Source organism: Euleptes europaea, chromosome 16 (assembly GCF_029931775.1).
Source record: "Euleptes europaea isolate rEulEur1 chromosome 16, rEulEur1.hap1, whole genome shotgun sequence".
Classification (NCBI taxonomy): Eukaryota; Metazoa; Chordata; class Lepidosauria; order Squamata; family Sphaerodactylidae; genus Euleptes; species Euleptes europaea.
The window spans coordinates 6,650,179-6,663,989 of NC_079327.1; positions in this window are offsets into that span (position 1 = coordinate 6,650,179).

Here is a 13,811-nt window from a genome sequence, read left to right on the forward strand (position 1 = left end):
CACAGGATCAAAACGGAAACCTCCCACTGAAGGTGAGTGGGGACCTGGCAACCCCACCTGGGGGTATGTTTTATGAAGGGTGGGTGGAAGTCAGCCGGCCGAAAAGAAATATCAGCTTGTATCGATGGCTTAAATTATCAGCTCGGTTTCTATCCTTTCATAAAGAAATGGCAAAAAGTGAACTCCCCCGCTTGTTATTGCATTGTAATTTAATTGACTTAATGAACGTAATTTAATTAAAGCTGTTGGATAGCAAAAGGGGGAAGGGAGCTCATCTATTATTTAGTGACCATGTTCCTCTGAACTCATTATGGGCCTCACAGTGAAGTGCATTATTAATAAGCCCATGGCAAATTAATATGTCACTGCCTCCCATGGTAACAGCACCATGAGAGGCAAGATGACACAATATAGAGAGCTGTCTGGTGACCGTCACGCTTCATGCTGCAAATGATGGGGAACCTTATAAATCACTTGTTTGTAAGTTGATCTGATGGGGATGCGCAAAGCACCTCTCTGGTTTTTAGTATTTGACGTTGTGTGTGTGTGTGTCTAAAGTGCTGTCAAGTCGCAGCCGATTTATGGCAACCCCTTTTTGGGGTTTTCATGGCAAGAGACTAACAGAGGTGGTTTGCCAGTGCCTTCCAATTTGCAGGCCTGTATTTCATTAACTAGCCATGGGCAAAGTTTTACATGTCAATGAGAAGCGTTTATCTCAGTATGTATGTATGTATCCAGCATGGTGTAGTGATTAAGAACAGAGGACTCTAATCTGGAGAACCGGGTTTGATTCCCCACTCCTACACATGAGCGGCGGACTCTAATCTGGTGAACTAGGTTGGTTTCCCTACTCCTACACATGAAGCCTGCTGGGTGTCCTTGGGCTAGTCACAGCTTTCTTAGAGCTCTCTCAGCCCCACCTACCTCACAGGGTAGGTGTCTTGTTTTTGGGCTTCCTAGAGGCAACTGGTTGGCCAGTGTGTGAATGGACTGCTGGACTTTATGGACCTTGGTCTGATCCAGCATGGCCTTTCTTATGCTCTTATGAAAATGCTAACTTTGCATGCTGGACATTGTCAGAAAAGTCAGCCTCCAGCCACCAAACAGGGGCTTCATGAGAGCAGAATAACATCTTATTCTGCCAATGCAGGAAAGCCCCTAATTTGACAAGGACTACGTTTCTTTTTTTTAAGAGGGAAAAGAATGGGTAGGCTGCTTTGAGCTGCTTCCCTCTCATCCTTCTGCGAACAAAAGTCTCAAACAACTGAAGAGACCTTCCATTCAGTTGACTCCCATATCTGAACGACACTCTCTGGCTCCTATTAACCACCAAGAAATTGCTATCTGGTCAACGAGTCCTCAGATGATCCTTGGCTGTACCTCAAGTTAGATCTAGTTAATTTCTCACCCAGTGATAGAAAGTTGTTGATGGCCCTGTAGCACTTATAGATTTTGTGCTTATTACTAGAGCAAAATGTATATGCCATGGATGAAAAGGGGCACTGTGGAAATACCATTGTTGTATTGTTCCTGGCATCGTACTTGGAAATGTTTTGAACATGGCACTGGAAAAATTACTTTTTAGCAATCCAATAATACAGCACTGGTGATTCTAAAATAGTTCGGGTTGCCATCGTCCAGATACTAGCTGGAGATCCCCTGCTATTACAACTGATCTCCAGCCAAAACAGATCAGTTATCCTGGAGAAAATGGCCGCTTTGGCCATTATCCTGGACTCTATGGCGAAGAAGGAGGAGGAGGAGGAGGAGGAGGAGGAGGAGGAGGAGGAGTTGGTTTTTATATGCCGACTTTCTCTACCACTTAAAGGAGAATCAAACTGGCTTACAATCACCTTCCCTTCCCCTCCCCACAACAGACACCTTGTGAGGTGGGTGGGGCTGAGAGAGTGTGACTAGCCCAAGGTCACCCAGCTGGCTTCCTGTGGAGGAGTGGGGAAACAAATCCAGTTCACCAGACTAGCCTCTGCCGCTCATGTGAAGGAGTGGGAATCAAACCCAGTTCTCCAGATCAGACTCCACCACTCCAAACCACCACTCTTAACCATTACACCACACTGGCTCTCTTCCCTCCCCAAACCCCACCCTCCTCAAGCTCTGCCCCAAGAGCCTCCCGCCAGTGGTGAAGAGGGACCTGGCAACCTTAAAAATAGTCCTTCTCATTGGTAGTTGCAGGAGCTCTGTGTCACATGCGATGGGAAAGTCTTTGAAAGAGGCAGGGTACGTACAGTATTTCTGTACAAGCAGCTTCTCCATTTTAGATATACATGGAAGCTAGGTAAACCATTGCTTGCTTAAGTTTCTGCAGGACAGGAACCAACAGCGTTATTTCTCCTCAGAACGTTATTCCATACTATATGTGCACAATGTATAAACCCACAATTCTAACCCAAAAGGACCTCTTTTTTTGCCAGCAAGTCACAGATGACTTATGGCGACCCTGATGGGGTTTTCAAGGCAGGAAACATTCAAAGGTGGTTTGCCATTGCCTGCCTCCGCATCCCGACCCTGGAATTCCTTGGAAGTCTCCCATCCAAATACTTACCTGTTTCAACCCTGCTTAGCTTCTGAGAGCTGACAAGGTCAGGCTATCCAGGTCAGGGCGAAAGGACCTTTCGTACCCTGAAATGTACAAGATCCTAAAGATTTGGCTGTTCAATTTACATGGAGGTGCATCAGTAGGGATAATAGGATTGGCTACAGCACAAATAATTGGGAGTGCCCAAATAATTGGGCAGGTCCCTCTTCACCACCAGTGGGAGGTTTTTGGGGTGGAGCCTCAGGAGGGTGGGATTTGGGGAGGGGAGGGACTTCAATGTCATACAGTCCAATTGCTAGGGTTGCCACAGTATGAAGCTTTGGCACCAAAAGGTCCCTTGAAAACAAAGCAGTTCAATACTTTTCCTTTTGCGTGGCAACAGAATTATAAATGTACACTATCCACATATTGGGGTCTAGAAAACAAAATGTTTTGGCATCAGAAAGAATGCGGAAAACAAGGAGAGGAGGGGACAACCACAGGGAGGAAAACAAGGCTGAAGGGATCACGGAGAAAACAAGGAGAGCCATTGGGCTAGACCTAGCCTGGCAGCTGGTTTTGGGCAACTTGGCCATCCTTTTCTTGGGTAGAAGTTGCCAGGACTGGGAAGGAGAAAAAACTGAAGACAGGGGACAGATAATGGTAGATTAGCTGGTGGTAGGGTTGCCAACCTTCAGGTACTTAGTACAAGAATATGCTGAGATATCTGCAAAAACAGTTTGTATTGGAAAACCAAACAAACAATGACAGCAAGGTGCTATATACAGAAGTGACAAATCACATCAGTGAAGTGCTATGTACATAAATTGCCATAAGTATATTCAGCAATCTAGGCATATATTTTTCGTATCCTAAATGCAGGTAGATGTTCAATGGATGTTCATATTACTGAAGTACAAGATGGAATGATGGGATACGATCGTTTCGGAGTCTTCTTCAGTCCCACATATTTGTATCCCTTGAAGAACCTGTTACAGAAGCTGTGCACCTGGTCTGCTTTCAAATTCTTAAGACTACTGTACTACAGATCTTTATGAAAATTGAATATAGCAAGACCATGTATCTATATGAAGAACTTATTAATCTTCATTGAAGTGAACACATACACTTATGGTGAAATATGTGGGACTGAAGAAGATGTGATTCATCTTCACTAATGTGATTTGTAGCCACGTTGGTCTGTAGCAAGGGTTGCCAACCACCAGGTACTAGCTGGAGAGCTCCTGCTATTATAACTGATCTCCAGGCGCTCTGTAGAATAAATGCAGAAGTTGTGAGTTTAGGATCTTTCTGTTCAGTGGATGCCAGAATATTCCAGAAGGTTGTTTTTTGTTGTTGTTGTTGTTGTTAATCCTTAATAAACTTATCTATAATATCTTGCTATTCAGATAGTAGTTTACTGGAAATGATGATCAGAAGTATTTGAAAGTAGAATTAACAAAAAACAGGAAACCTATCATTTTTGTTACATTAATTCTCATTAGCCTTGATAAGTTTAGCTTTGACCGATCTTTAAAATCTTTAATTACATTAGAGACCAAGTTCCCGTAATTAGCATGGATGAGTCTCAGTAAATTAGGGATAATACACACTCCCTGGTGACTCCAGGTATCTTAAAACCACTTAAATCAGAAATGTGATTGTGTATGTGTATTCCTCTGAAATGTTAATTGGGATTATTTCTGATTTAGCATAAATGGTGTTTAAAAAAAACAAAAACAAATAATGGGCTAAAGTTGTCTACCCAAGTCTGTGTTGGGCATTTCCTTCAACCAAAGCGGTCCAAAGAGAGTACAAACAAGGGAGGAACAGGGAAAACCTCATGTAGGTTTCTGTTTGAATAATGATTTTGTATTTTCTAGCCTTATCTATCAGTTTGGTTTCCCACTACTACACATGAAGCCAGCTGGGTGACCTTGGACAATTCACAGTTCTATTAAGAGCTCTCTCAGCCCCACCTACCTCACAGGGTGTCTGTTGTGGGAAGGGGAGGGGAAGGTGATTGTAAGCCAGTTTGAGTCTCCCTTAAGTGGTGGAGTCTGATCTGGAGAACTGGGTTTGATTCCCCACTCCTTCACATGAGCGGCAGAGGCTAGTCTGGTGAACTGGATTTGTTTCCCCACTCCTCCACAGGAAGCCAGCTGGGTGATCTTGGGCTAGTCACACTCTCTCAGCCCCACCCACCTCACAGGGTGTCTGTTGTGGGGAGGGGAAGGTGATTGTAAGCCGGTTTGATACTTCCTTAAGTGGTAGAGAAAGTAAGCATATAAAAACCAACCCTCCTCCTCCTCCTCCCCCTCCTCCTCCTCCTCCTCCTCCTTCTTTTCTTCTTCTTCTTCTTCTTCTTCTTCTTCTTCTTCTTCTTCTTCTTCTTCTTCTTCTTTGTATTATTTCAGCAAGGCATATGTTTGATGAGCTCCGCTAGCATCCTGTATGGCCTATAACTTCTGACGCAGAATGTGAAACATGGCTGGACCACATCATTTACAGTTATAACAGATGGGATACACCATCACTCATTTTTGGCATTTCTCATGCAGTCTGATCAGCATGGATCTATTCTGTTCTGGGGGGAAAAGAGAAAGAACAAAAGCTTTTCTGTGCATACGCAATACATGTACAAAGGCAGGCAATACAGAAATAAGAAGATTCTATGAGAGGTGACGGAAAGCCAGGAACACACTCCCATCTCAGTCTTGTTGTTGTGATCAAAGGGCATGTGATGTGTGAAATTTTGTTAAAATTTAATAAGCAGCTCAAGTAGTGTAGGGAATAATTAGATAATGATTACCGTGTTTCTATTTTTAAAAACTTTTTTTTACATTTCCATTTTTATCATGGTGACTTTTAAACGGTTCTAAGGCATTAACACGAAATTTCAGTGGACCGAGAGAGGGATTTTAACTGCTGGAGTTTATGCATTTTATTAGTTTATTTTTATTACATGAGATTTAATTAGTGGTTATTTTCATTCGACGATGTTATCTTATTTCTTTTTGCAAACTGCCCTGAGTGTTTTTATTAGGAAGGCAAGGATAAGATTGTTCATAGTAAAGATCAACAAAAATAGCTCCTTTGTAGAGGATTGGCTTTGTGGTTGGTAATTTGATTAGCACAATCCCGGTTTAGAAACGCTACTAAAGAACTATCACGTGTTTGCAATCTGGGAGAGGCACATGTTTCCTACTACACTTCCAAAATGCCAATCCTAGACATAATGCGAGGGAAGCCCAGTAGTGATAGGTAACTGGTCTTTCATCTGCTAACACTCATTTAGAAACCAGCATTCCCAGAGAGTAGTTTGAAAAACACTGGCTTATACCGTGTATAGCACTCGGCATTTACACAGAAAAGGCACCATTAAAATCATCGCCCAAAATCAAATGCCAAAGATATTAAGAAATCTAAAGCATTTAAATTTAAAAATGCCAGTACACTAACTTTGGGCAAGGTATGCATGCCCTCTTTCTGCACTAGGGCCAGTGTGGTGTAGTGGTTAGGAGCAGTGGTTTGGCACAGTGGACTCTGATCTGGAGGACCGGGTTTGATTCCCCACTCCTCCACATGAGCGGCGGAGGCTAATCTGGTGAACTGGATTTGTTTCCCCACTCCTCCACATGAAGCCAGCTGGGTAACCTTGGGCTAGTCACACTCTCTCAGCCCCACCCACCTCACAAGGTGTCTGTTGTGGGGAGGGGAAGGGAAGGTGATTGTAAGCCAGTTTGATTCTCCTTTAAGTGGTAGAGAAAGTCGGCATATAAAAACCAACTCCTCCTCCTCCTCCTCCTCCTTCTTCTTCGCCATAGAGTCCAGGATAATGGCCAAAGCGGCCATTTTCTCCAGGATTGTTGTGCGGAGGGGAAGGGAAAGTGATTGTAAGCTGGTTTGGTTCTTCCTTAAGTGGTAGAGAAGGTCGGCATACAAAAACCAACTTCTTCTTCTCCTTCTCCTTCTTAATAGTAATAGTAGTAGTAATAATAATAATAATAGGAAAAAGTTAAACTTAAAAAAGGGATAAAATTTGAAAAAAAAATAGTTTTGGTTAAGCGAGAAAGGGTTATGCATGCAGGGTTGTAAAGTAATTTATGTGATTTTATGTCAGTATGTGACGATTGGTTTTTAGTTTATGTATATATTTATTGTTGACTTTCCATTTTTATGAATAAACTTTTTTTTTTTTTTAAAGTGAGCCCTGACATATAAACTCATGCTGAAATAGATATGGTTAGTCTTTAAGACTTTACTCTGCTCTGGTTAGATTTCAGCTAGAGTACTGTGTTCAGTTTTGGGCACCACAATTTAAGAAAGATGTAGGCAAGCTGGAACGTGTCCAGAGAAGGGCAACAAAGATGGTGAGGGGTCTGGAGACCAGGTTTTATGAGGAAAGGTTGAAGGAGCTGGGTATGTTTAGCCTGAAGTGGAGAAGACTGAGTGGGGATATGATAACCATGTTCAAGTACTTGAAGGGCTGTCATATAGAGGAGGGTGCTGAGCTGTTTTCTGTCGGACCAGAACCAACAGGTTGAAATTAAATCAAAAGAGTTTCTGTCTAGACATTAGGAAGAATTTTCTAACAGTTAGAGTGGTTCTCCGGTGGAACAGGCTTCCTCGGGAGGTGGTAAGCTCTCCTTCCCTGGAGGTTTTTAAGAAGAGGCTAGATAGCCATCTGTCAGCAATGCTGATTCTATGACCTTAGGCAGTTCATGGGAGGGAGGGCTTCTTGGCCATCTTCTAGACATGGAGTAGGGGTCACTGGGGGTGTGGGGGGTAGTTGAGAGTTTCCTGCATTGTGCTGGGGGTTGGACTAGATGACCCTGGTGATCCCTTCCAACCCTATGATTCTATAATTCTTTTAAGTAGGGCCTACCATGCTTAGCTTCTGAGATCTGATGAAATCAGGCTAGCCTGGGCCATCCAGGTCAGGGTGCTATTAAAGCAGTATTTACAAAAGAGGATTGTAACAGTGAGAGCCAGCATGGGGTTTTTAAGAAGAGGTTAGATGGCCATCTGTCAGCAATGCTGATTCTGTGACCTTAGACAGATGATGAGAGGGAGGGCATCTTGGCCATCTTCTGGTCACTAGGGGTGTGGAGGGGGGAGATAGTTGTGAATTTCCTGCATTATGCAGGGGGTTGGACTTGATGGCCCTGGTGGTCCCTTCCAACTCTAAGATTCAATGATTCTATGATGATTCTAAGATGTGGCTGGACTCCTGTGTTATGTTGAACTCATGTCTAACCCAACTAACCCACTGGGATTCCCTGCTCACTGTTAACATTCATATGGGAAAGGGGATTTCTTTTTTCCAAAATTCACTTTTTTAGATATAGCCATTGATTTCCTTTCTTCTCTTTCAGGAGAGGGATTTCTCTTGGGAGAGAAATCAATGCACCTTTTTGTAACTCCAGCCCTTGCAGCTGTTTTAAGTAACACACCACAGAGCACTCCTCTAGCGGGAGGACAGAAGATCTGGAAAGACATTGCCTGCCTTCGAGCAATTATAGAGTGAAACTCTGAAATTCTGCAGAACCTCCTTTCCTGTCCCTCTTTTCTTGGAATTTCTCTTACGATCAAAATGGAATGAATCAGAAACAAACTCCAAATTCTGAAAAAAGAGGAAAGGAAACAGATCATTGGATATCAGGAAGAAATCAGGAATTAGGAGCATTTCTCTTACCAATGCTACTTTCTATAAAGTGTGGGTTTTACATGATGTAGGGCTGTCAATTCGGTTCGGTCCGAACTGAAAATCAACCGAATTTCCCCTGATTCGGTGATTTTCTGTTCGGACGGATCCGAACTCAAAACTGGCGGGCAACCGGGGGGGCCGAATTCAGCAAGTTCGGGAGTTCGCGAATAAATTCGGCAAATTCGGCCCCCCTTCAGGGGAGCCCGCTGAAAGGCGCGGGCTGCCCTTTAAACTGATCTGAGCCTCCCGGCCGGGAGGCGCAGATGAGTTTAAAGGGCAGCCCGCCCCCCTTCAGCGGGCTCCGCTGGAGAGGCGCGGGCTGCCCTTTAAACTGACCTGCGCCTCCCAGCTGGGAGGCTCAGATCAGTTTAAAGGGCCCCCGCGCGCCTTCAGGGAATCCCTCTGAAGGCGCGCTGGGGCTGAATTTTCCCCCGAACTCCGGATCCCCCCGAATTACCGGGGATCCGAAGCGGGGGAGTTCGGACTTCGGCACGTACCGAACCCACAAGGGTCAAATTCGGCCGAATCCGAACTGTACCGAATTTTTTTTTTTGACAGCCCTAACATGATGTACCATTTGCGAGTTTTCCTAGGTCACCCATGCCTTTTTTATTGACTTCCTATTGACGTGCGAACGAACTGTCACAAATTAATCACCTTGGGCAAGTTTTCAGTGTCAACTCGAATGGATTGCTTTCCATTCACCTAATCAGCTGGAAGTAATCAGCCTGATAATTAATTACCTTTCTTTCAAATCATCTTGGTGATATGAAATGAGCTTCGTGGTGGAGAAGAAAAATGTGCCATTCTCCAATTGCCCCATTGCTGTGCAGTTTTTCTCCTGTCATCTTGCATGGCCAATGGTGAAAAAATAACTTTGAAAATTTCGGTCAGCCAGTGGTTTTATAAAATTTCGCAAAATCAAAATGACATGAGAGGGAATGACAGAGAGCACTAGCTTGGTGACAACATTACCTACTGCATGCTGATAGCATCTGCCTCACATCAGGGTATTCACAAACTTGAGTGAATTTTGTCCCATTAAATATGGCAGATTTTCTGTTCTGAACATCTGAGGGATTTTGAGGAAAGCTCATAAACAGCCAGCGTGGTGTAGTGGTTAAAAGCACTGGACTCCAATCTGGAGAACCGGGTTTGATTCCCCACTTCTCCATATGAGCGGCAGACTCTAATCTGGTGAACCGGGCTGGTTTCCCCACTCCTGCATATGAAGCCTGCTGGGTGACTTTGGCCTAGTCACAGTTCTCTCCAAACTCTTTCAGCCCCACATATCTCTCAAGGTGTCTGTTGTGGGGAGAGGAAGGGAGGGCAATTTTAAGCTGGTTTGAGTCTCCTTGAAAAGGTAGGGAAAATGGGGGTATAAAGCCCAACTCTTCTTTTGCAGGAGGGTTATGCCGACCCCTAAACTGGGACCAGATTGTGAGCAAGATTCAAGTGACATGTGAACAAACTTTGGGGTATCCACTTAGGAATAATGCCTATGGTATTTCAAAGGAAACTATATGAGTTTCCAATATGAAAATGAATTATCTGAGTCAAATTTGATTATACCTATGAAAACCAACATATCCGCAGATATGTTCATGCTACGTGCAACTGAAATGGTTAAACTCCATGAAGGGCGACTAAAGAAAAAACAACAACCTAGAATCATTTGATGATTTCACTCAAGGTGAAGCAATGTGTTGTTGAACGGTAGTCTGTATCAAAACAGGGAATGCCCCAGTGTACAAGACAGTTGGTTTTCTAGTGCTGTCTCAGTTTCCTTTTCATTTGGCTTTTAAGAATGGGGTATAAGGGTACAAAGTAGGGATCCCTACTGTGCCTGGAACAATAACGTAGAAGTTTCTTAGAATCTTCATCTTTGTGCACTCGAAATCACAAGCCGGGAAAAAAAATCTATTCTTCAAACGACTCTCGCTTAGCAGAAATCACCCTGAACCTAACATTCAAAGGCCAGGAAAGACATTCCACTCCATTTAATGAAGGTATATTTAAATACCAGGCGGGGGGAACATATGAAATGATTCATACATTGGTACTTACAGGGGAAAACTTCCCTGAAAGGGAAAAAAAAAGCTTAACACAATACACATTCAGAGCAATCCTGGAAATCACAACAGCTGGGGACGGTGCAGCAGCAATGTGGCCATGGTGCCTGCCCACAGGTTTCCTGGCAGTCACGAGGGGAAAAAAGGGGGTTACATTTTTTAAAAAAACCCTCCTAAAGTGGGGGGAAAGGCCCTATTACAAACAATGATGCTGGACCACCAAAAATGGTGGTGCAGCAACGCCGTTGCATTAGGGGGTGTTCCCAGCACGAATGGGGTTAGGAATCTGCCTAACAGCAGCTCCGCCTCTCAGAATGCCCCGGGAATGCCTCCCGGGATGCCGGCATGGGGACTTGCACCCAGAGAACACCAGTGGGAGGCCGCGCTATCATCCGAGGGCAGCACTACCACCATAGTCCACAGTGGCCAGCATAAGTGGCCCTATGCCAGTGTCCGTGCCACTTTGCATGGCGTAAGTGGCACAAACACTGGCGTAGGGGTCACTCTGGCTCCCAAGAGCATTCAGGGCCCCCTTCAGGACTGCACAGACAATTGTGAAGTTTATCTACCACTGAGTGCAAAAAAAAAAATGCTACTAATGGTACAGATTGCATCGTACAATATCAGGGTAAAGGAATACATGGAGCACTCAAAATATCTCTGACTTGTGTTTGGCTTGTGGGGACCACCGTGCTTGACACATTGCATTTGCATGCAACATTGGCCAATTCATCTTTGAAGCATCCTGTTGTACAGGCCTAAAGTGGTAAAGTGATATGGGCATATTTTGGATTATTCAAAAGTCCGACATATTAAATTACACTGCAAAAATATGTTTCACACACACACTCAAATATATACACACACACAAGTGTGTGTGGGTGTGCATGCACACATGCCCAACTACACATTACACTATAACCAGAGAATCATGGAATCATAGAGTTGGAAGGGACCACCAGGGTCATCTACTCCAACCCCCTGCACAATGCAAGGAATTCACAACTACCTCCCCCCACACCCCCAATTACCCCCTACTCCATGCCAAGAAGATAGCCAAGATGCCCTCTCTCTCATGATCTGCCTAAGGTCATAGAATCAGCATTGTTTCAGATGGCCATCTAACCTCTTCTTAAAAATCTCCAGGGAAGGAGAGCTTACCACCTCCCAAGGAAGCCTGCTCCACTGAGGAACCACTCTAACTGTTCGAAAATTCTTCCTAATGTCTAGACGGAAACTCTTTTGATTTAATTTTGATTTAACCAATATTAGGTTAACCATTGCACACACATGTTTGCGTTCAGCACTTTACAATTTTTTTAAAGAGGAATTTTTAAGAAATAAGAAAAGGACAAAAAGACACGTACTATACATACTACAAGCAATGACAGGAACATATGAAAAGTCCTGCTGGATCAGAGAAGTGGTGCATCTTGTCCAACATTCTTTCTCAGACAGTGGCCATTCATTTCCTCTGGAGGTCCACTAACAGGGCATAGAGGCTGAGGCCTTCCCCTGATGTTGCCTCCTGCCACTAGTAATCATAGGTTGACTGCTCTCATATATCATATGACGTTGCCCTCATACGTCTCCATGAAAAGAGGCTGAGGAGTTAAAAGTCACTTCCACAAAATTAGCACCAGTTCATAGAGGGCGCTCTAAATAGCCAACGAAATTTCACCTGGAGGTAAATCTGGAGGTTCCAGTTCAGGTGAACATTTGTCGGGATTTCAAGGGGATTTAAAATAACATTCATGGAAATTGTTCCGAGGTGAAGGGTCCTGATGAGAAGAAAAAGCTGGCAATTGATAACGTTCTCCTTTTCTCTTGAACGGCAACTGCAACACCTCTTCCACTTAACAGAAGAAGTTACAGAGAATGCCCTCAGAAATTGGGCATGAGTACAGCACTTTCTACCTCACCTTATCTATCAGCTATGCTGTCAGGCCAAATGGGGCTCAGCCTGTTACCAGCCTTCCACTTCTGTTTCCCCTCATTCTGAGCCTGTGGCGGCAATAGGGTTGCCTGCCTCCAGGTACTAGTTGGAGATCTCCTGCTATTACAACTGATCTCCATTCCCGGGGTGTTCCCCAGGGCAGAGATTATGTTAGTCAGCTTCCCCACCCCTTTCATCTTGGGGATGCCCTTTCATGCTGGGGCGTGGCTACCCCCACCAAAATAGGTGGCATAACCTCACTAAACCCAATGGGGGGTTTTCACCGTTTTTCTTTAATTTAATTTATTTATTTTGTGGCTGAGAAGCTGCACAGGCCGCTGCGCATCCACCCCCCTTAGGATTGGGCTGTCCATCAAGGGTCTCATCCATTGCCGTTGTTCTTCCCAGCAGCCATGTTGAAAGTTGGGGCTGGATTTCACAGGGGTTAGGGTTGAGGAAAAATTGAGGGCAGCAGGAAAAGAGGAAGACCCAGCAGGAGATGGATTGACTCAATAAAGGAAGCCACAGCCCTCAATTTGCAAGACCTGAGCAAGGCTGTCAAAGATAGGACATTTTGGAGGACTTTCATTCATAGGGTCGCCATGAGTCGGAAGCGACTTGACGACATTTAACACACACACACACACACACACACACACACACACACAAGGTTGCCAACCTCCAGGCACTCAAATAACAAAACAGCATGCAGGCTCAAATTCAAATACAAAAAATTTGTAAAATATACAAGAGATAATACAGTGTAAGCAGTGTAAGGAAATGACAATAAGGAAACATCACAACAGAACAATACAAAGGAACAACAATGGACTCCATTAATTGCAGACCTTGGAGATTACATTCCATACAGCTCTGGTGCATGAACCCTCTGCGACCCTGTTGATATGCATTTCTCCGGCTGACAAAGCCTCTGGCGAAACGTGCTACTTTAGCTAGATAGCACGTACCTTGATGTTTTCTTCTTGAGACTCATCGGCGTTGTCCTTCCCTCCTTTGGATTCTTTCATGCAGCATTTCTACAATTGATTTCTACACTTGCTGTTTGAGAGTGTGATTTATAGCCGCACTCCTCTTTTCAAGCTGTGTGGGTTCACTTTGAACCATGCTACTGCTTTAGGAGCGTTCATGGATTCTTTGGATAGTTTAAGACTTTCCTAGGGCACTTCTGATATGCCTCTTATTCCTTTGTTTATTGTTCTGTTGTGATGTTTCACTTATTGTCATTTCCTTACGCTGCTTAAACTGTATTAACTCATGTATACTTTATATAATTTTTGTATTTGAATTTGAGCCTGTGTGCTGTTTTGTTATTTGAGTATTTCACTATACAGCATAGGGATTTTCTTTATATAACCTCCAGGTACTAGCTGGAGATGTCCTGCTATTACAACTGATCTCCAGCTGATAGAGATCAGTTCACTTGAAGAAAATGGCCACTTTGGCCATTGGACTCTATGGACTCTAAGTCCCTCCCCTCCCTGAACCTCGCCTTCCTCAGGCTCCACCCCAAAAACCTCCCACCAATGGTGAAGACGG